The sequence below is a fragment of the Eriocheir sinensis genome, unplaced genomic scaffold (assembly GCF_024679095.1).
Source record: "Eriocheir sinensis breed Jianghai 21 unplaced genomic scaffold, ASM2467909v1 Scaffold218, whole genome shotgun sequence".
NCBI lineage: Eukaryota > Metazoa > Arthropoda > Malacostraca > Decapoda > Varunidae > Eriocheir > Eriocheir sinensis.
The window spans coordinates 422,412-446,428 of NW_026111519.1; the positions used below are offsets into that span (position 1 = coordinate 422,412).

Below are 24,017 nucleotides of genomic sequence, written 5' to 3' on the forward strand. Positions count from 1 at the left end.
GGACTTGGGGGTCAAAATCGCGTCAAACCTCAAATTCTCACAGCAATGCTTCGATGCAGCAAATAAAGCGAACAGAATGTTGGGCTTCATTAAAATAAACTTTTTATTTAAGAATAAAGATGTAATACTCCCGCTCTACAACAGTTTAGTCAGACCACACTTGGAATATGCGGTACAGTTTTGGTCTCCCCACCATGCAAAGGATATTGCTAAATTAGAAGGTGTTCAGCGTCGGGCAACGAAAATTATCCCTTCCTTGCGCAACAAATCCTACGAAGAAAGGCTTTCTACCCTTAACATGTTCTCTCTTGAGAAACGTCGCCTCCGAGGAAAACTGATCGAATGTTTTAAAATACTTAATGGTTTCACGAATGTAGACAGATCAACATTGTTTATGATCGATGACACTTTGCGCACGAGGAACAATGGCGTAAAACTCAGATGTAGACAAGTAAATTCAGACTGCACTAAATTTTTCTTCACCAACGTTGTAGTGCGAGAATGGAATAAGCTCCCATCATCAGTGGTCCAGTGTAACACGATTGACTCCTTCAAAAATAAGCTCGACCGTCACTTCCTTCAACTTAATATCAACTAGAGTAGAAATGCAACGTTTTGGAGTCTCCTGATTAATGTAAAATCACTTAGGTTTAAGGACAGACCACCAAGTCTGGACCATGGGGTCTGTGTGGTCTGATTTTCTATGTAAATCTATGTAAATCTCTCTCTCTCTCTCTCTCTCTCTCTCTCTCTCTCTCTCTCTCTCTCTCTCTCTCTCTCTCTCTCTCTCTCTCTCGACGTCGAGTTCTTTAACGCCTGGAACCATTTCTACGGCCAGAGTAAACTTTTCCAAAGGGACGGTATACACCTGTCCCCCATCGGGGCAGCCAGATTCGGAAGGCTCCTCAACAACGCCGTACGTAACGCCCGAACAACAAAAAACGACGCTCAGCCACGTCCTTCCACCCCGCCCGTGTAAATAGACACCATACACCACAACAGACTCGTAACATTGAACCCTCCAGTACCTCTATTTCCAAGCTTCAAGATAACCTAAGAGTCCTTAGTTTCAATGCGCGTAGCCTAAGAAACAAGTTTGATGAACTGCGATGTCTTGCTCTGACAGAAAACTTTGACGTAATTGCTATAACCGAAACATTTATCGACACCACTAATATTGATTTAAGTTCCGAATACAACATAGATGGCTACAGATTCTTCAACAATGATCGTGTAAACCGTAGAGGGGGTGGTGTCGCCCTTTTTGTCAAAAGCTACTTGCAACCCACTGACAAAACACCAAGAAACAGTAACGTTGAACATTTGTGCGTGCGAGTAAACACTGCAAAAGTCAATTTAAATATATCTGTCACTTACAGGCCTCCGGGGCAATCACTCAATGCCGATCTTGAAATGTACAGCGTCATAAGGCAATCACTTAATAACAGCGACTCTCTGATACTAGGAGACTTTAACCTCCCCCATATCGACTGGGCGACACTGTCGGGTACAGAAGGTGAGTCCCATAGAATGATCGAATTTCTAGAGGAAAATTATCTAAGCCAAATGGTTTCTGAACCAACTCGACAAAATAACATACTTGACCTTGTTATAGCGACCCAAGATAACCTAGTCAGTAATGTCACGGTAGGAGAACACCTCGGTTCCTGCGATCATAAACTAGTGCGCGTTGACATTAGAGCTCAAACATCGGTGACTGAAAATAAAGTAAAGGTGCCCAATTTCAAAAGAGCCAACTTCGTAGAAATCCGACGAAAACTAATAGATATGCAACTATCAGATGACGGCAATGTAGAGGACGCCTGGCTAGGCTTTAAAGATCACTTACTCACTCAGCAGGACACATTTGTCCCCTTGTGCGAGAAGCGAATTAACACTAATAAAAGTCCACCTTGGTTTAATAGCGAAATTAAACACTCAGTCAAGGAGAAAATTGTCTTACAGGTTAAAGAAAGAGCAAAGCACGCCCGAAAACATTAGACTTTACAATGATGCCAGGCGACGAGTAAAAAGATTAGTGCGTCAGGCAAAGCGTAGATATGAAGAAAATATTGCAGCCAACTGTAAAAATAATCCGAAATCCTTCTTCAGTTACATAAACAACAGAAAGGCGATCAGAAGTGGAATTGGACCTTTAACAAACAGCGACGGTGCACTAGTGACTGACAGCCAACACGTTGCAAACCTATTAAATAATTACTTTTCCTCGGTGTTTAATAATAACAGTCCTCCCACCACCACCACCAACACCAGTACTAATGTAAATCCCGAGCATGCATTGTCTAACTTTGAAATAAAACCCGATGAAGTCCTTAAAGCCCTCAAATCACTTAAAACAAATAAAAGTCCTGGACCTGATAAAGTATATCCAACTCTGCTGAAAGAAACAAAGAGCGAAATACTCTCCTCCCTCACAACCGTATTCAATATGTCCTTGCGACAAGGCATTGTCCCTTCAGATTGGAAAAAGGCTAACGTGACACCGATTTTTAAGAAAGGAGACAAAAAAGTACCAGGTAATTACAGGCCCATTAGTCTAACTTCGGTTGTAGGTAAGCTACTTGAGGGCATAATTAGAGACAAAATTGTGAGTTACCTTGAAAGCCACTCATTAATTGGGGACTCACAGCATGGCTTCCGAAACAAAAGATCCTGCCTATCAAATCTATTAACCTTTTATAACGACCTCTTCACTGTTTATGACGTAACCAAATCACTGGACGTAGTCTATCTTGATTTCCAGAAAGCGTTTGATAAAGTCCCGCATCATAAATTACTTTACAAATTAAAGCAAATAGGTATTGACGGTCAGGTAAACCAATGGATCGCGAATTGGTTGAGCAAGAGACAACAAAGAGTAGTGATTGACGGATTTAACTCAGAGTGGGCGCCGGTCACTAGTGGCGTCCCTCAGGGCTCGGTCCTTGGCCCAGTGCTCTTCATTATTTACATCAACGACGTGGATGTTGGACTCAATAATCGCATTAGTAAATTTGCAGACGACACAAAGATTGGTAACTCGGTTCTCACTGACGAAGACAGGCAAAGCCTCCAAGAGGATTTGCACAAAATTTCAGCTTGGTCGGATAGATGGGAGATGCCCTTTAACGTAGACAAGTGCCAGGTCCTTCAAGTTGGAACGAGGAATAAGAAGTTTGATTACGAAATGCGCGGCGTTAAACTCAAAAGCGTTCAATGCGTCAAGGACTTGGGGGTCAAAATAGCGTCAAACCTCAAATTCTCACAGCAATGCATCGATGCAGCAAATAAAGCGAACAGAATGTTGGGCTTCATTAAAAGAAACTTTTTATTTAAGAATAAAGATGTAATACTCCCGCTCTACAACAGTTTAGTCAGACCCCACTTGGAATATGCGGTACAGTTTTGGTCTCCCCACCATGCAAAGGATATTGCTAAATTAGAAGGTGTTCAGCGTCGGGCAACGAAAATTATCCCTTCCTTGCGCAACAAATCCTACGAAGAAAGGCTTTCTACCCTTAACATGTTCTCTCTTGAGAAACGTCGCCTCCGAGGAAAACTGATCGAATGTTTTAAAATACTTAATGGTTTCACGAATGTAGACAGATCAACATTGTTTATGATCGATGACACTTTGCGCACGAGGAACAATGGCGTAAAACTCAGATGTAGACAAGTAAATTCAGACTGCACCAAATTTTTCTTCACCAACGTTGTCGTGCGTGAATGGAATAAGCTCCCATCATCAGTGGTCCAGTGTAACACGATTGACTCCTTCAAAAATAAGCTCGACCGTCACTTCCTTCAACTTAATATCAACTAGAGTAGAAATGCAACGTTTTGGAGTCTCCTGATTAATGTAAAATCACTTAGGTTTAAGGACAGACCACCAAGTCTGGACCATGGGGTCTGTGTGGTCTGATTTTCTATGTAAATCTATGTAAATCTCTCTCTCTCTCTCTCTCCCTCCTCTATACATCTTAGAAATAGCCTAGTCCACGCTGTCGTTTTCTCTAACTCCTCATTTCTTTACGTTTTCTATATGTTTCTCAGGGTAGACTTTGAAATGTATTATAATAAGTTGTACAATTATTAGAGAAATCAGTGTATATTTGATGTCGACACCCTCATAATTAAAGATATTGTCTACAGTGATGATTATGGAAGTGTTTTTAATAGTTTTGGCCTAAAAACAGAAGGAAATGAGCCAAGTACGACAATTTCGTTAGCTTAGACAATTTAGTTAGGCGCTAACTATCTACCCCAACAAGCGTGAAAACACTTCCTCAATATAATTTAAACCCGTAAAAACAGTAATCACATTTTCGTCAAGCATTTCCCGCCATTAGAACATACATAGAACACAAAATAAGGAACAAAATAACACAACACGATACAGGTAACAGGTCAAAGAAGAAGAAGAGGAAGACAAGATGGCCGCCGACCTCTCCTTTCCAGGCAAACACACTATTTTACCGTTTTCTCTACTTGTAAAGCCTGACGGAGGTGTCTGAGGCGGTATATCATGTGGTAATGGTTCTCCACGCCTTTAGAAACCCACAGTAACCGCCGGAGACCAAGAGAACACGGAGAAAACAGGGAGTGGAGATTGTGGGCGGATATTTCGTGTTTATTAGTGTGTCAGGCACGTCACTCACGGCTGTGCTTTATGGCGTGTGTGCGGGGCTGTGTGCGTGTGTGAAGGCCTGTGTGCGTGTGTGAAGGCTTGTGTGCGTGTTTTGGAGGGCGTGTGTGCGTGTGTGCAAAACTCTAGAATGACACCCGCACTGCCTTACCCAACGGCCCTTTCCCTCACACACACACAGTCTTGTTTCCATGTGTACAGTATGATATATAGTGTCCCTGTCTTTCCTTACAACATGGTGGACAGCACACAGTTATTGCCTACACTACTAAACATTTCAATGTCACTTATTTTGTTGGGCAGGCTCAAACTCCATCCTGGAGCTCCAGAAGAGGCCCTCTGGACTGGGGCCCAAGCAGCGGTGGACTCTCAACAACAACAACAACAACAACTCTGTCAAGTAACCCAGTAAGTCAAGTCTTGGTTCAGTCTGCTTGTGTCTGGATGCCTCCTGTTACCTTCACCAAAATGGCATAGATTTGAATTTACAGATAAAAAAATACAAATTAATTTAATGTTTCCTACTTGCATGGTGTTAGTGTGATTGTTAGTAAGTTTATGTGAGCAAGGCGGGGCTTCGTGGTGCAGTGGTTAGCACACTCGGCTCACAACCGAGAGAGCCCGGGCTCGATTCCCGGCGGAGTGGAAAAAATTGGGCGGCTTTTCCGATACCCTACACTCCTGTCCACCCAGCAGTGTACCAGGTATTAATCGGAGGTTGTGTCCCATCTCCTGGAGTCTATTCCCTTCTATAATTCCTTCCCCTTCTGTCTCTCTCCGGCATATGACCACAGATGTTGTGCCCAACTTTTTATGTGAGCAATGCAACAAGCTCTTCCACATTTGTGTGTGTCAAGGTTTACTGCCTCAGCTGATGAGGGAGGAGTTGGCTTGAGGGCAACAGAGGAACTTGTAATAAGTGTGTCTCCTCATGACCAGTGACATGTTTACACAAACGCAATAACTGAGAACAGTGACCTGCAAGGCGTGGCGTGGGTCCTGCCTGCTTGGGGTACTGTCCCGTCATACCCCTTTCGTGTACGGTTAACCCGGTAGCAGCGACGGGCCAAATTTGTGGCTTTACCGTGTAGCAGCGACGGGCCAAATTTGTGGTTTTACCGTGTAGCAGTGACGGGCCAAATTTGTGGTTTTACCGTGTAGCAGTGACGGGCCAAATTTGTGGCTTTACCGTGTAGCAGCGACGGGCCAAATTTGTGGCTTTACCGTGTAGCAGCGACGGGCCAAATTTGTGGCTTTACCGTGTAGCAGCGACGGGCCAAATTTATGCCATGATATAAACCCCCCAAAATAGATGATGCATAAACTGATCACAAATGCATTGATATATATTATGAAATGGTTTGTGAGAGTGATGATTTTTTCTCATTTTTCTCACTTAGAGGGACCATTAAGAAACATGATCCCCGCTGCTACTGTGTTAAAACATTAGCCTCCTTGGCCGTTCCATTAGGGCGCCACAACACTCCGTGACGCATCGCTGGGGTCCAGGGGGTTAAGGAAGGAGCCTCGCTGCTTTCAGGGGTGTGTGCATACACACAGTCTCCCCTGGGGTGGTCACAGTGTGGTGGAGAGCCATGTTTTTTCAGCGTTTTGGACTGGTGTAATATAGCGGTATAGATTTGGCTTCATAATGCAGATTTTTTGGTGTTTTGTGATTGTCTTTTGGGTGTTTTGTGGGCCTGAGGAATGTGTCGCCCCCTGGCACACAGCCCAGCGGGGGTGTGCTTACATAAACATTTTTGTGTCATATAAATTTTGTTTCTATTTTCTGGAAGTGTTTCTTTACTGCACTGCATTCAGGGACCAAAAAAGTATTACCTTTTCTAGAGGCAACACTGTCCCCAGAACATGACCCGTGGGACACTGGTGGACAAAAATGTTTCTTTCTGGGAGATTTTGGTGCTTTTAAATAATGGCCCACCTGTTTGTTGACCCCTTCTCCACCCTTAGAAGGTTTGCCGTAAAACTGCTGGGTGCCGCCCTCTGACCTAACCTGACATAACCACACGTCTTTTCTCAAAAATATCATCTGTTCTTCCTTACAAATGAGACATTATTATTATTATTATCTGAGTGAGCGAGGTCATTCTTTGTTATTTTATGCCAGAAGCTGTTGCCTTTCATGTATTTAGCTTGGGTGTTTTGGTGCCAATCTGTGCCATTACAGTCTGAAGGAGCTCAGTGGTTGTTGACACAGTTTTTTATGATGCAGAGAGAGGAGGAAGAGAATGGACAATTTACAACAATATGCACAGACAACAAGAAGAAGAAGAAGAAGAGCAAGAAGATGAGGAGGAGGAAGAGAATGGAAGAGAAGGAGCAGCACACACTATTGGTGAGTGTTGAGTTTATTTTTTCCTTGTTTCCTCCTCCTGCTTGTTGTTGTTGTTGTTGTCTTTTTTCTTGTGTGTGTTGTGTCCCTCCTGGTGACAGTTCCTCCTGTGTGTCCAGCAGCTGTCCCCTGCTGATGGCTTACACTTTCTTCCACCGAGGACTACCCCAGCAGCTTACCTAAGGACATGGAAACAAAAAAATACATAACAAATACCTCATTACACACACACACACACACACACTATGAATATGAGTATATGTTTGAGTCTGTGAGTGTGTGTGTGTGTGTGTGTGTATTTACCTAGTTGTAATTTTACAGGCCTGGGCTTACGCTGGTGTGGTCCCGTCTCCGTATCTATAATTATCCAACTTTCCCCTGCACACTCTTTGCCGATACTATTTCTTCACTTAGTCTGTTCCAAAGCTCTATATTTCTTTGTGGGAAGCTATATTTCTTTATGTCTCTTGAGCATCTTCCCTTCCTCAACTTTTTTCTATGTCCTCTAGTATTCCTGCTGGAAGGTTCCTCTCTTAGTATCAATTTCTCGTTATCTACTTCTTCCATTTTACTCAATAGCCTATATATTTGTATTAGGTCTCCTCTTTGTTCTTGTGTTGCTAAGTCCATTTCCTTGAGTCTCTTTTCATATGTCAGTCCCTCCAGTTCTGGAACCATTTTGTGTGTGTGTGTGTGTGTGTGTGTGTTTATGAGATTAATTTGTTCCTGAATTTAGTTCCCAAAGCAAAAGATCATAAACCCAAACAAATTTCCCCATTTCAATTAATGTTGTTTCCATTAATGTGTCCCCAAAACTATCCCCCAAATGAGCGCCCTAATCCTTCACAATGGTGCCAGGGGTGTGCTCAAGCTGTTTCTTTACAAGATATTTGCCAAAAGCGCTTCCTGGCTCAAGGCCCCTCATAGTAAGCTTGCTGTATCAGTAGACTCTTAATGCAAACTCTTTTCAATGGCAAAAAAAGGAGATTATTGGGTTTGTAATGAGTCTTTTTTTCACATTGACTGTACAGAGGCAGCCCGGGCAGAGGGGTCATAAAACTCCCCCTGGAAATGGCCAAGCTCCCCAAGGCTCAGTCATGGGAAGGCAACAAGATATCATAAGCATTCACCACACCATACTGTGAACCTGTTACATATATGTAGTGGTGGGTCATAGTGTTGGTTCCTGCCAGTCATCCTATATGACCCGTGCCTAGCCCGTCTGTGTTTAACAGCCACTTTTACTTATGGTTCAGTGTTTATAGCTGTGCCATTTTTATCACATGATTTTTATATGAAGAAACATTCCACAGTAAGTAGCAGGGGCTGGCCCGGCACTTTCTCACTCAAGGGAGACACTAAGGAGCTGCCCATTTTCACTTTTTGGTTTATTTATGCCTGACCAACAAGACACCACAGGCTTAACCCCTTTACTACGGCCGGGCCAAAACGGCGCCATATCCGGGCTGGCCACGCGCACCAAATTTCAAACGTCGCTTCTGTTTATAACAAGTTTTCAGCCATAAACTCAACATAATCATCATGTATTATATATAAAAACATGCAGAATTAAATGGTGCACATAAAGAAACATAGATTATTTGATAATTTTGAGATGTAAGCATAATTTGCCAAGGCTTTCCTAGGTGTTGTGGGCATTTCCAGGGGTAGTTTTGTGACCCTTCCTCTGTACCGTGAACCTAAGGAAACACATTTGACAAGGCTTTCCTAGGAGTTGTGGGCATTTCCAGGGGTAGTTTTGTGACCCTTCCTCTGTACCGTGAACCTAGGGAAACACACATTTGACAAGGCTTTCCTAGGAGTTGTGGGCATTTTCAGGGGTAGTTTTGTGACCCTTCCTCTGTACTGTGAACCTAAGGAAACACACATTTGACAAGGCTTTCCTAGGAGTTGTGGGCATTTCCAGGGGTAGTTTTGTGACCCTTCCTCTGTACCGTGAACCTAAGGAAACACACATTTGACAAGCCTTTCCTAGGAGCTGTGGGCATTTCCAGGGGTAGTTTTGTGACCCTTCCTCTGTACCGTGAACCTAAGGAAACAAACATTTGACAAGGCCTTCCTAGGAGTTGTGGGCATTTCCAGGGGTAGTTTTGTGACCCTTCCTCTGTACCGTGAACCTAAGGAAACACACATTTGACAAGGCTTTCCTAGGAGTTGTGGGCATTTCCAGGGGTAGTTTTGTGACCCTTCCTCTGTACCGTGAACCTAAGGAAACACACATTTGACAAGGCTTTCCTAGGAGTTGTGGGCATTTCCAGGGGTAGTTTTGTGACCCTGGTGGTAGTGTGACCCTTCCTCTGTACCGTGAACCTAAGGAAACACATATTTGGCAAGGCTTTCCTAGGAGTTGTGGGCATTTCCAGGGGTAGTTTTGTGGCCCTGGTGGTAGTGTGACCCTTCCTCTGTACTTTGAACCTAGGGAAACACACATTTGGCAAGGCTTTCCTAGGAGTTGAGGGCCTCCAGCAGGCGTCACGAGTCAGCATTTCACTCATCTCGCCGCTGTCTCGACACTTTTCCCTTGAACATCTGGCGACACTACCGCCTCACACCACCCCTTCGCTCGACCATCCCGACATAATTAATAAATTCATATAATCCGATAATGCCTACATACATATCTACCACATTAATCTATCTGTCGTCGCGTAGCCGGAACAGCAGCTACCATCCCTTCCCTTCACATCCCTTCCCTTCCTTTCCCTTCCATCCATTCCCATCCTTCCCTTCCCTTCCCATCCCTTCCTTTCCCTTCCTTCCTTTCTCTTCCCATCCTTCCTTTCCTTCCCATCCCTTCCTTTCCCTTCTGATCCCTTCCTTTCCCTAGCCTTTCCTTCCTTCCTTAGCCCTCTCTTCCCATCCCTTCCCTTCCTTCCATCCCATCCCTTCCTTCCTATCCCTTCCGTCCCTTCTCTTCCTTCCTTCCCAGCCCATCCCTTCCATCCCTTCCTTTCCTTCCCATCCCTTCCTTTCCTTCCCCATCCCATCCCTTCCCATCCTTCCTTCCCATCCCATCCCTTCCTTTCCCATCCCATCCCTTCCTGTCCCTTCTCTCCCTTTCCATCCCTTCCCTTCACATCCCTTTTCTTTCCTTCCTTCCCTCCCTCCTTCCCATCCCTCCTTCCTTCCCATCCCTTCCCTTCACTTTCCTTCCTTCCTTAACCCTCTCTTCCTCCTTTCCCATCCCTTCCTTTCCCATCCCTTCCTTCCCTTCCCTCCATTCCCATCCCTCCTTCCTTCCCTCTACTTTCCTTCCTTCCTTAACCCTCTCTTCCCTCCCTTCCTATCCCTTCCTTCCCTTCATCTCTCTCTCTCTCTCTCTCTCTCTCTCTCTCTCTCTCTCTCTCTCTCTCTCTCTCTCTCTCTCTCACATTGATTTCCTTACATTTAGGAGGGTGCGTTTAGACCAAGCGAGTCTCATTGCGTTAAGATATTTGATGCGATGATTCACTCTGTTTACAGCGACTACCTCAAGAGTCAAGTCATTGACCCATTTGATTTCATGGAGAATGTTTTTGTTTATTTTTTTATTAATTTATCTTATGTATTTTTGTTTTCCATTGGTCTTTTTTTTTTTTTTTTTCTTTTCTTTTCTATTGGGGCGACACATGAGCTAGGTTTCGGGAGACAGGTCAGGTCATGTTGCAGACTTGTGATACTGGGCCAGACTGCACGCTGAAGTAGCACCCAATTTATAATGCTATATATATATATATCAAAGTGTGGTAATGTTTACACAGTTAACACCAAACTTGATTTCCAGACACTAGGAACTGAAGGAGATGAGGAGGGACAGAGCGGTGAGTGTTAACTAATTCTTCTCTTATTCCTACATTAATTTCCTTTCTATTGGTGTTTCTTTTCTTCTCTCCATCCTGTTAGCTCCCACCATGGAGGCTTAATGTGTGGAAATGGTTCCAGCTTAGCTATCAGTAAACAACACCGTCACAATGGATAAGACACAGCCCGAAGCATGACTCTCACCCGGGTACCCACCAGGTTTTGACGGCACGAGAATGACAGGTTGATGTCAAGGCAGTGAATGGCATCATGTCCACTCCACCAACTATACCTCCACAGCACACACACCCTTGACACCTTGTTTGCCGCAGGTATGGCCTGATTAGGGCTGGTGGCCTAGAGACAGATATTTCATTATTAAGGCAGAGGAGGGAAAGGGGGAGTATACATAGGAATACATAGGAAGAACAGACACCTGCTGGGCTATGGCGGGAGGAGGGAGTGAGAGCAGAAGGAAAAACAGGTCATCTCCCATAGCTCCCTTCTTTCCCTTCCTTCCCATGGGCGGGAGAGTGGCACATTGATAGGCTACTTTGTCATTATGTCATAAGTATTCAAGCTATTTTTCTTTCTTTAGTAATACAATCATCCCTCAAATAGCACAGTTTCCAATAGTTCGGATTTGGTTTTATGTGGATTTTCTAAGAAGATTTTTAAGGAGCAGGAAATTTTAAAATCCTAAAAGATCTTCCACGACAATCCATATAAAACTGAAACCAAACTATTGGAAACTGTACTATTTGAGGGACGATTGTAGTGATTTTTTTTCCCCAGCCCTCACACCTTATATCAGTCCCAGAGCTGGCAGTTTTCTTTTGTAATAGCCTACATAGACAAGCTCAGGAGAGAGGGACTTGTACCAAACAGATCATACTCTATGTCTTTTCAAATGTCTGTGTTGTCTCATTTATGTAAAGCCTGTGTCAATGAAAGAATGGTATGGCATGAGTATCACAGTGTTAGCCTACCAGCATCAACACCCATGTGATCTAATATGGAGCAGTGGGTAGAAGGCCTCACACAGCTGTTCATCCTTCCTGTGTAGATGGTTGATGAACAGCTGTACCTGGGGAAGGTAAACTGAGGCAATTCTGGCCTTCCTATCGGCCCATATCCCAGGGTTCAAACCTAACACAGGCCCAGAGATGATGAGCGGATTTACTTGCACTAAATTATTGAAATACCTTTTAGTTGCCCTCACAAAGCTTTGTGATGAGGTGAACTACAGGCATTTAAAATAGTGAGGTCACTAGTGTAATTTCGTTGGAATTTTTGGGGGATTTTGTAAACTATACATTTTTGGAATGCTTACAAGTCAAGGAATCTCATAAACAATGTTGCCAAAATTAATTAGGTCACCTTGGCGGCCATCTTGGATGTTGAAAATGGCCGACTTCTGAAATGCAATTTTCAATTGAGAGACTTCAGCACAGCTAAGTTTGGCTATTTTTTTCTTTAATTTGCTTTGTCATAATATAAATGTAGTCTTTAGATATGATTTAAAACATGAAGTAGCAGAAATTACCATTTTTAGGCATTTTATTAAGGAACATTATGGTAATAAATGTGTTACAAAACCGAAAACTACTTGTTCCATGTTGGCATTATTTTTCATAACCTACATACAATGTGAAACTAGAAACACATCAGCACCATACATTCTAAAGTGTTAAATATTATTTACATACAATTTGTGACACTAAGTGATAGTATTACAGTAGTCTAATCAGAGGTAAGCACCAGGTGTTTCCACGCAACAATTGCAATTTCAAGTAGCAGCAGAAGTATGCAAGGTAATACATTTAAGCATTGAGTGATCATAGAAAGAATTAAAGAAACAGCAGCTAAAACTGCCACAATTAATCTGTATTATTGTCTTTAGGCAATATATATCATGGTCTCTCAATCATCGTCTGTATCATCATCATCGTCACTCTCCGAGTCAATGAGATTAGATGAAACATCCTTTGAATCTTGGTCATTTTGGCAGTCACTTGTGCACTGACATATTTCAGTGCAAGGAAGGTTCACTGCAGCACAAGAGCACCTTTTAGTTGAGCAGTTTGTCTTGCAAAGACATCTTACCATTTCCAGAATGGCTTCTGGTGCTGGCAGAAGTTCTGTTGTAAGCGGTTGCAGTTGTCCATCCTTGGTTCTGCAATATCCGTTACCCAAAGGCTCTGGTAGGCTCTGTTGGGCAACAGAAGCTTGACCCCACACTCTGGCTTGTATCTTTGCTCGCAGTATATGTTGTTTAAGTGCACCAATGGTAGGTGGCAGCTTTTCACTGTCTGCCATATTCTTGCAGAAAAGGTACCACCGGAGATCTGGGATGTTCGTGATGTCCGACTTCTTCGGCTTGTAAGCATGACAGACAAATTTCTCCAGGATAGAAATCTGTTCTTCTGTGACTTCATCTGGTTCAGAGAGCTGTTGCAGAGCTTTCCAGATCTCCTCTGGTGCCTGAAGGAAAATGTTCAGCCATGTCACTTTACCGATTCCAGAAAACCGGCTGGTGTTGTCAGTACCAGTAAATGCATGGAACGCTGGAAGAGCTTTAGCACGGGATGCACCCAAAAATGTCCACATAGAACCTATCTGCAGTACTCCAGATTTCATGGTAATTGATGTGCTGTTCAGGAGAATATCATAATGTCCTATCAGAAGGACAAGCACATCTGTGTCAGGTGAAAAAACCATGAGTTCCGTGTTGGGTGAACTGCGGCGTGACGCAAGGACTGCTTGATGGATGAGCAGTGTGTCTGCTTCTTCATGATTGTTGTCTTCACACTCCATCCTTATGTTGGCTTTGGTCCTTCCTATAAAGAAATACAAACACAACACACTGTAAGTGTTTTGTTGAAAATAGTTAAATATATTAGATATTGTATGCTAAAAATAACAAGCTTTATTGTAAGTTCATTTACCTGCTGCGGACACAATGACCACCTTCGGGGAGCTTGCAGCATATTCGATGATCTTGTCAGCTAGGTACTCCGTAAGGTGTTTCTTCGTCTTGTAGTGTGAAAGGAACTTGTTCATTGTAATGTTCTTGATATTTGTTTCATCTTTGATCTGGTACTCAACTGGAAGCTGACCCAGGTTTCTTCTTTCTCTGGTTCGTTGTTTCAGAGACTCAGGCTTGTAGGTGTCAAATACTACGATTATTTCATCGTAGTCACATGCAAGACCCATCACTCTGTCGTAGTACCACCTGCTAAGATCTCCTACGGTCTCCATAGTTGGTGGTTTCTTCGTAAGGTTATGGAGAATCACCATGCCATCCACAAGAGCAATCCTGTGATGATGCTTCTGGCTGGTGCCTGACTCTTGTTCTGCTCCTGCTGCTTCTAGGTTCTCTGTTTCGGCATTCTCCTCAACAAGCTTCTCAAGTCGGTGTATTAGCTTTGATTTGTCAGTGCATGGAAGAATTTCTCCATCGCTGGCAAAAAGTGCTCTTGGCACCTGAGTGAACTCATAGGTACCGATTGCTTTCTTTTGATCAATGTCTCGTGATCTTGACAGGACAAGCAGGCGTCTGTACAGGTCTTTGGTTTCTTTGAGCTCTATACTTGTGTTTTTCATATATTCCATAATAATAATAATAGTAGTAATAGTAATAATAATAATAATAATAATAATAATAACACATTTTACAAGTTTCTCTTCTCTTCTCTTCCTCTTCCTCCTTCTTATTCTTTTCTTCCTCCTCCTCCTCCATGTCTTCCTCCTCCCCTCTTCTTGTCAATACTATCTACTATTTATCTATCTATCCATCTATCTCCATCAATCAACTATTACTTTTTCTCCTTCCTATTTCTTCAATCATTCCATCTATCCATCTTCCTTTATCAACAGTTCCTTCTTCCTCCTCCTATTCTTTCCTCCTCCTCCTCTTCCTCTTCCTTTCCTTCTCTTTCCCATCAACACATTCTGCCCTCAACCATATTAGGGAAGCCTTTCGTGTGTGTGTGTGTGTGTGTGTGTGTGTGTGTCCTTCCCTTTATCCCGTTTCCTTGTAGCCGTCTCTGATTTTCGTATTATATTTTTCTATTCTTTTCTTTTTTCTATTTTTTTTTTCTTTTTCTTCCTTTTATTTTTTTGGTTTTCTTCATGTTTTGTGTTATTTATTTCCCTTCTTTTTTTATTTCTTGTGTTTCCCTTTTCTTCTTTCTTTCCTCCTCCTCCTCCTCCTCCTCCTCTTCCTCCTTCTTTCACATCCTCTCCACTTCATCTTCATTTTCCTCCACACCTTTTCCTCCTCCTCCTCCTCCTCCCTCTCATTCATTCCCGGTATTGTTATGAACGGCAGGAAGACGGGGGGGGGGGGGAGGAGGAAGAAGAAGATTTAGTGTCAGGCTCAGAGAGAGGTTCGTGAAGAAGCGGAAGGAACGAAGATGAGGAGGAGAAGAAGAGGAGGAGGAAGAGGAGGAGGAGGTAAAGGAGAAGGAAGGAGGCAGAAGTGAGAAATATGGAGGTCGAGGGAATGAATGAGGAGGAGGAGGAGGAGGAAGAGGAAGAAAGAAAATGAGAGGAGAAAGAAGAGGAGGAGGAGGAGGAAAAAATAACGAAGGATAATGAAGGATCTGGGACAAGAAAGAAAATGAGAGGAGAAAGAAGAGGAGGAGGAGGAGGAAGAGGAAGAAAGAAAATGAGAGGAGAAAGAAGAGGAGGAGGAGGAGGAAGAAATAATGAAGGATAACGAAGGATCTGGGACAAGAAAGAAAATGAGAGGAGAAAGAAGAGGAGGAGGAGGAAAAAATAATGAAAGATAACGAAGGATCTGGGACAAGAAAGAAAATGAGAGGAGAAAGAAGAGGAGGAGGAGGAGGAAAAAATAATGAAAGATAACGAAGGATCTGGGACAAGAAAGAAAATGAGAGGAGAAAGAAGAGGAGGAGGAGGAGGAAGAAATAATGAAGGACCTGGGACAAGAAAGAAAATGAGAGGAGAAAGAAGAGGAGGAGGAGGAGGAAGAAATAATGAAGGATAACAAAGGATCTGGGACAAGAAAGAAAATGAGAAGAGAAAGAAGAGGAGGAGGAGGAGGAAAAAATAATGAAGGATAACAAAGGATCTGGGACAAGAAAGAAAATGAGAGGAGAAAGAAGAGGAGGAGGAGGAGGAGAAAGACACAGAAGAGGAAAGAATGAAGGAAGAGGAGGAAAGGAATGATCAAAAGAAAAGAAGAGGATGCTTGTCAGATCATACTCTATGTCTTTTCAAATGTCTGTGTTGTCTCATTTATGTAAAGCCTGTGTCAATGAAAGAATGGTATGGCATGAGTATCACAGTGTTAGCCTACCAGCATCAACACCCATGTGATCTAATATGGAGCAGTGGCTAGAAGGCCTCACACAGCTGTTCATCCTTCCTGTGTAGATGGTTGATGAACAGTTGTACCTGGGAAAGGTATGGCATGAGTATCACAGTGTTAGCCTACCAGCATCAACACCCATGTGATCTAATATGCCTTTGTGGAGCAGTGGTTAGAAGGCCTGGCTGGCCACGACTGCCAGGGCCAGGGTTGGAATCCTCCTCACATCCTCCGCTGCGTGTCGAGTAAATCTAACTCCCCCAACCCAACTTGACGTAGCCCCCTCCCAACACCCCTCATTGCACCCCGAGGCGGCTGCAAGAAACTCGCTAACCCTTCAAAAATCACCAGCGGCCTTGCTAGCAGTTTGCAGCGCACATAATATGCAGTTCAAAATGCACAGAATAGTGATGTCTAAGCAAGTGAGAAGGTGCTGCTGCTGGAGCAATGTTAAATAGTAGCAGAGGAAGGCCAGGGACAGGGAAGGCAGGGTAAGGCTAGGAGTGCCATGGTTAGCGTCATGTATCCTGGCACTGAAAAGACCAAGGGAGGAGAATAAAGCTTGGGAAGGGAATTGTAGGAAGAAAAGAAGGCAAAGAGGGAGAGAGAACATGAAGGGAAAAATACCTAATAAAAGAACAGGAAAGAAAAAAAAAAGGAAGGAAATATATTAACCCGTACAGTGTGGTCTTTTATAGGGCTCATGCCAGGTGGAACTTTTCATATTTTTTATTTGACCCTAAAATGTACAAAAATTACAAATTATATATATATATATATATATATATATATATATATATATATATATATATATATATATATATATATATATATATATATATATATATATATATATATATATATATATATATATATATATATATATATATATATATATATATATATATATATATATATATATATATATATATAGATAGATAGATAGATAGATAGATAGATAGATAGATAGATAGATAGATATAGATAGATAGATATATAGATATAGATATAGATATATATTATTTACATGCGAGGAATGGAACCGTAGTGTTTGTTGTCTTATTTTTTTGTGTCTCAGAGCTAACAATGTCATACCAGGAAAGGGAAATTTGTCTTTACATTTTTTTAGAGCCAATATTCTTTCCATTATAAACACTTCTCACTGCCCCAAAGCGTGAGTAATGTATTAGTACTTCTTTACATCACAAAAACCTAAAAAATAAACAATAATTGTAAGTACAAGGGAATGATTGGATCAGACAACACTTCAAGGCCGTGTGTACTACAGCCGTAGTTCACAAAGTTCAACAAAACACTAAGAAGCTTCCGACGATAAGTTTTCAGTTCCAATTACTCTGAGCCATAATTTACAATTCCACATGCCTTACTGATTATAGAACCAAGGAGTAATTACCTAGAAGGAAGTAACTTACCTTCTTGTATAATGATTTTTGTTGGAATGCAGACAAATGTACAGAAAGCCCTTTAACGTCCATTTAAAAATACCAAGACTTGTCAAGTTATTGCTCTTCACTGTCAATGAACAATGTTACATACAAAAAAACAAAAATAAAGGGAATATAAGCCCTCAAAAGAGCTTGCGTATATATATGTACTAAACACTTCCCTAAGAGGTGCGTATATGTACACACTCAAAAAACTATCGTTACCGTGGGGTCCGAAGAACTTCACAGTTAGCAACCCGGTAATCTCGGTAGGGTTGGTAAGGGTGCTGTCACCCCCATCACCTCAGCTCTGCGGGGGGGAGCAGGACAGGGCCCCTGTAAGGGAGGGATAGAGAGGAAGGGAGACACTGAGACACCAGATATCACCATAATATTAACGGAGTGGTTTGAGTGCCACTTGTTTAAGCTTTTTATTCACAAATTATTAAACAATAATGCTCATATGATATATGTAACAGCGGTGGGTAGAAGTATTCTCCCATATCAAAGACAAAAACAACCATCAACGCATGTCAGATATAGTTCAGTCCATGATGTGCCATCCTGGCACTAATGCTTCCACTGAACGTGTCTTTTCTTTCATGAACAAGTTGTGGACATCTGAAAAAAACTACAAATTGCAATGGTAATAGCATTGCTGCTAAGAAAGATAAAGTTTAAACAGAGTTGGATGGACTTCTACAGGTTATTTAAATCTACTCTCTTGTGCTGCCTCATTGCCTAATAAAAAGTAGGAACTTTGCACGCTTTTTAACTTGACGAATAAGGAATTTGGCGCGGGCGTTTTGAATTGCCTGTTCTCAATGGCTTCATCCTTGGTGTCAGTTTGTATCGTGCTGAATGTGTATCGATAGTTTTTTGAGCGTGTGAACGTACTAAACACTGTACGGGTTAATGGTCCCTCTAAGCGAGAAAAATGAGAAAAAATCACCCCTCACACAAAGCACTTCATATATCTATATATATATATATATATATATATATATATATATATATATATATATATATATATATATATATATATATATATATATATATATATATATATATATATATATATATCAAAGCATTTGTGATCAGTTTATGCATCATCTATTTGGGGGGGTTTATATCATGGCACAAATTTGGCCCGTCGCTGCTACACGGTACAGCCACAAATTTGGCCCGTCGCTGCTACACGGTACAGCCACAAATTTGGCCTGTCGCTGCTACACGGTACAGCCACAAATTTGGCCCGTCGCTGCTACAAGGTAAAGCCACAAATTTGGCCCGTCGCTGCTACACGGTACAGCCACAAATTTGGCCCGTCGCTGCTCCAGGGTTAATGCAAGGCCATCCAGATGGGAGGCCTCTCCACTCCCTCAGTGACCCGTCAGTCGAGTAGGGACAGCGGTCGGGTCAGCCGGGGCTGCTGTCAACCTCACTGTTTTCCTTGTGTTGTTTGTTTGTTTGTATTACTTGTTTTAACATACATAACGAAAAGAATGCAAACAAATAATGTATTCATTAAGTATGCATAATAGTAATAATGATACATATACATCAATTGAAACTTATCAGCAAAATCTTGAATGTTAAAGAACATAATGTCAAGACATATCAGCTCCTTGATGGATCAAGGAATATACACACACACACACACACACACACACACACACACACACAGTATAATGGTACGGTATAACTCATATCTAACACACACACACACACACACACACACACAGTATAATGGTACAGTATAATTCATGTCTAACACACACACACACACACACACACACACACACACAGCATAATGGTACAGTATAATTCATGTCTAACACACACACACACACACACACACACAGCATAATGGTACAGTATAATTCATGTCTAACACACACACACACACACACACACACACACACAGCATAATGGTACAGTATAATTCATGTCTAACACACACACACACACACACACACACACACACAGTATAATGGTACGGATACCTTGCCATGAAGCAAGGCTTTGCCGTTTATTGCAAGCGGTTGTAATATTCATATCATATAATTTATATATTGATACCATTGTATGATATTCAAATTCATATATACTCAATATAACACATTCATGTCAGATAACATGTTTTTCATTGTATCCTTGCCCTAGCAAATACTGCTACTAATAACATCACATTCATATTTATATATATATATATATATATATATATATATATATATATATATATATATATATATATATCTATATATATATATATATATATATATATATATATATATATATATATATATATATATATATATATATATATATATATGCATTTTTCATTCATCTCATATAAGCATATTTTATTCATATCATATATTCATATGTATTGCATCTAGTATATTGATATCCATGTTTAATGTTTATATTCATATAATTATATCATGTTATTCTTTTTTCACACACATTATGCCTAGCATATGTAAAGAACCACATCATGTTCATACTGTATTCATCAGTGATTAGTCACACCATATACATAATCATATCACAGTCACATTCCTCTCATAACGCATCATATTCATATATTCACATCACGAATATTCATATATAATAATACATGTGTAACACAGGCTATTTTATGAACTATATTATTGGCTGTTATAATGCCTGACAAACCCTCATCATTTAATACAGCCGTAATGGGTTTTGTACCTGCTGACTGTACTGACTGTCTCACTGTGCTGAACATGTTATCATGCAGCAGCTGCTTCACCCGTTTGTTTGTGGCACGCAGCGCACGCCTCCTCGTCTTGTGGGAAGGAAAACACCATCACTCTGGGTCCAGTTTTGAAGATTCCCTCCCAGTAAGGCACACAGCACTTGTATGGCAGTATTGTTATCTGGGTAAGAGGCAGAAACAATGTTAACAAGTTTTTCACTGTTTTCAGAGTCAATAATGCACAAAACAGAGAGCGTGACCTCTCCTGACCGCAGCTGACCCGACACTACCTGGCACTACTTGGCCTACGTCACGGCCTACCCCCCCGTGAAGAGGCCTCCCCCTCTAGATGGCCTTGGTTAATGGCAAAAAGATTTATTTCAAGTTTTTTTACAATAGTCTATCGATTTTAACTTATAATAATAATAATAATAATAATAATAATAATCAGTTTATTCAGGAAATTGCAGCCGTTAAGCTGAAAATGTACATATTAATATACAGTGCAACCATAAAGAAAAATACAATATGAAAGGGGTGTGGGGGTTTGTGATTTACATTAACGGAGGGAAAGTAGTGATGATGCTTGAGGGGTGAAGAGGTGGAGGAGTGCAGTGTGGTAGAGCGATGGGGCGGGAAGGTAATCCTCCTCTGGAAGGCGAGTAGGTGTTAATCCGAGGTCATCCCCAGGTCACAATGCTGGGTCAGGTAGCAGCAGGTGGCCAGAGAGCAGGTAGAGGCGGTATCGGTGGTCACTCAGAAAGGGGCTTAGCGGTGGAGTGCTAATCCAACACAGGTGGCAAGACAGATGTGAAGACTCGCTGCTGTGCCTGGGAACAGACTGCACAGCCTCGGTGGTGAGCAGCCTGCTCATTGCCCCCACCTGAGTGACGAGTCCTCCACTGCACTGCACCTGACCAGACTTCAACAGCAGGATGGGCGGGCCTGGGGGAGACCTCGGGGAGTCGGCAGGGGCCTGATGGAAGGCCGCGGCGGTGACACACTCGGCGATCCCGATACCACACACGCACTCCACTCACTGTCTGTCAGACTGTCACCATGATTTCACTTAGTCACAAAAAAATTAACTTGCTATGTAGTGATTCTGGAAGTAGGTTTCTTGATGAAAGGGGAGAGGGGGCTGGAGGGGAAGGGGAGAGGCCAACAGGCTGGCCCCGGGCTACTCCATGCAGAGCGCCATGACCCACGTCTGACCTCGGTCAGGACTGGGCGTGACTCAGTCGTTGTCTTTCCCTGTAATCCCAAGCCATTCATAACACCATGCAGTCGTATTGTGACTATGTGTATATTTCACAAATAGATAACGTACGGAATAACAGTGAGACAGATTGCCATGTGCAGGTCATCGCTAGATCTGTCAACAATGGAGGTTTCCCCGGCCCAAGCCACAGAGCTCAAGTTAGAGAATAGTGACTTTATTTTGTTGTGATTTAACCGTGTAGCAGCGATGGGCCAAATTTGTGGCTTTACTGTGTAGCAGCGATGGGCCAAATTTGTGGCTTTACTGTGTAGCAGCGATGGGCCAAATTTGTGACTTTACCGTGTAGCAGCGATGGGCCAAATTTGTGGCTTTACCGTGTAGCAGCGATGGGCCAAATTTGTGACTTTACCGTGTAGCAGCGATGGGCCAAATTTGTGGCTTTACCGTGTAGCAGCGATGGGCCAAATTTGTGACTTTACCGTGTAGCAGCGATGGGCCAAATTTGTGGCTTTACCGTGTAGCAGCGATGGGCCAGATTTGTGACTTTACCGTGTAGCAGCGATGGGCCAGATTTGTGACTTTACCGTGTAGCAGCGATGGGCCAGATTTGTGACTTTACCGTGTAGCAGTGACGGGCCAAATTTGTGGCTTTACCGTGTAGCAGCGATGATCCAAATTTGTGACTTTACCGTGTAGCAGTGTCGGGCCAAATTTGTGCCACGATATAAACCCCCCAAAAAAGATGACACATAATCTGATCACAAATGCTTTGATATATATTATGAAATGGTTTGTGTGAGGGTGATTTTTTCTCATTTTCTCGCTTAAAGGGACCATTAAGAAACATGATCCCCGCTGCTACCAGGTTAATTTTTTTTTTTTTATGTGTGTGTGTATAGTGGGTGACCTGTTTGCTCCCCTTCCAGCACTGCCGACACTTCCTGAACGCCTACAACAGCACGCTTGGGGACAGTCGACAGGTGTTCGCCGTGCCCTGCTACACTATGCACATTGGGAACCTCAAGCTGTGCAAGCCTAAGGTATGCTACTGCTGCTGCTATTACTACGAATGTTAATGATTTTTATTTATTTATTTATTATTTATTTTTTATGGGGTCTTCATGGTGCACTGATTCACTCACTCGGCTCACAGCCGAGAGAGCCCGGGTTCAATTCCCGAGCGGAGTGGAAAAATTTGGGCGGCTTTTCCAATACCCTACGTAGCCCCTGTCCACCCAGCAGTGTACCAGGTATTAATCGGGGGTTGTGTCCCGTCTCCTGGGGTCTGTTCCCTTCTCCTATAATTCCTTCCCCTCCTGTCTCTCTCCGGCATATGACCACAGATGTTGCGTTCACTAAACAAAACTTCTCTCTCTCTCTCTCTCTCTCTCTCTCTCTCTCTCTCCTTATTGCCTTTGAGCTGCCTCCCTTTGCTATAAAAATAAAAAATAGAAAGTTTTCACAATTTTGATATATTTTTTTCATTGCTTACTGATCATGCTTTTCTTCCCTGCATCTTACAAAGTGTGAGTTACCCGAGGGTTTGGATTGACTTCAACCTGGGCACCTCCTCCATCCTCATCCTGTGCCAGGTGGAGAGCACGCCCCAGCCCTCCCACCCGGTAAGTCAGTCAGGTAGTTGCTAGGTGACTAGGGGCCGTATAGCTAAACATTCCGTCGCCCAAGTTCACATATTTGACAAGGCATTCGTTGGAGTTTTGAGCAGGATTAGTTTTATGGCCCTGGTGGTAGTTTGATTCTTCTTCTGGACCGTGAACCTAAGGAAACACTCATTGGAACCTGATTGACCCACTCTTTGACCTTTAGAAATAGCTGATATGAGAAGCCAAAATGTCTTATGATACCGACCCAGGTCTCCCACTTTTGATGATCACATACTCTCTCCCAGTTGTTCATCCTTCTCATGTCTTCCTCCACACACTGTCTCCAGTAGGGATGTACCGATGTATTGGTATCGGTGGTATCGGCACATTTTAACCCGTCCACTGCGATTGGAACGAATTTGGCTTTCACTGGTAGCCTGATAACATATACTCCCATGTCTTTCTCTGCCTCTGTGGTGGATAGTGGAGTGTTTCCCATGTGGTATTGGTGTGCTGGATATCCCTTCACTGGTAGCCTGGTAACATATACTCCCATGTCTTTCTCTGCCTCTGTGGTGGATAGTGGAGTGTTTCCCATGTGGTATTGGTGTGCTGGATATCCCTTCACTGGTAGCCTGGTAACATACACTCCCAGGTCTTTCTCTGCCTCTGTGGTGGATAGTGGAGTGTTTCCCATGTGGTATTGGTGTGCTGGATATCCCTTCACTGGTAGCCTGATAACATATACTCCCATGTCTTTCTCTGCCTCTGTGGTGGATAGTGGAGTGTTTCCCATGTGGTATTGGTGTGCTGGATATCCCTTCACTGGTAGCCTGGTAACATATAGCCCCATGTCTTTCTCTGCCTCTGTGGTGGATAGTGGA

The 24,017-nt window shown here is 42.6% G+C and overlaps 1 long non-coding RNA gene across 1 annotated transcript; it reads left to right on the top strand.

Annotated features, from left to right (window-relative positions):
- The first annotated feature begins 4,481 nt into the window (after positions 1-4,481).
- On the top strand, positions 4,482-23,155 carry LOC126990870 (uncharacterized). Its single transcript, XR_007744880.1, has 6 exons — positions 4,482-4,530; positions 4,949-5,053; positions 6,879-7,001; positions 10,783-10,819; positions 22,456-22,569; positions 23,055-23,155. It is a non-coding gene; the product is annotated as an uncharacterized LOC126990870 (long non-coding RNA).
- Positions 23,156-24,017: the final 862 nt, after the last annotated feature.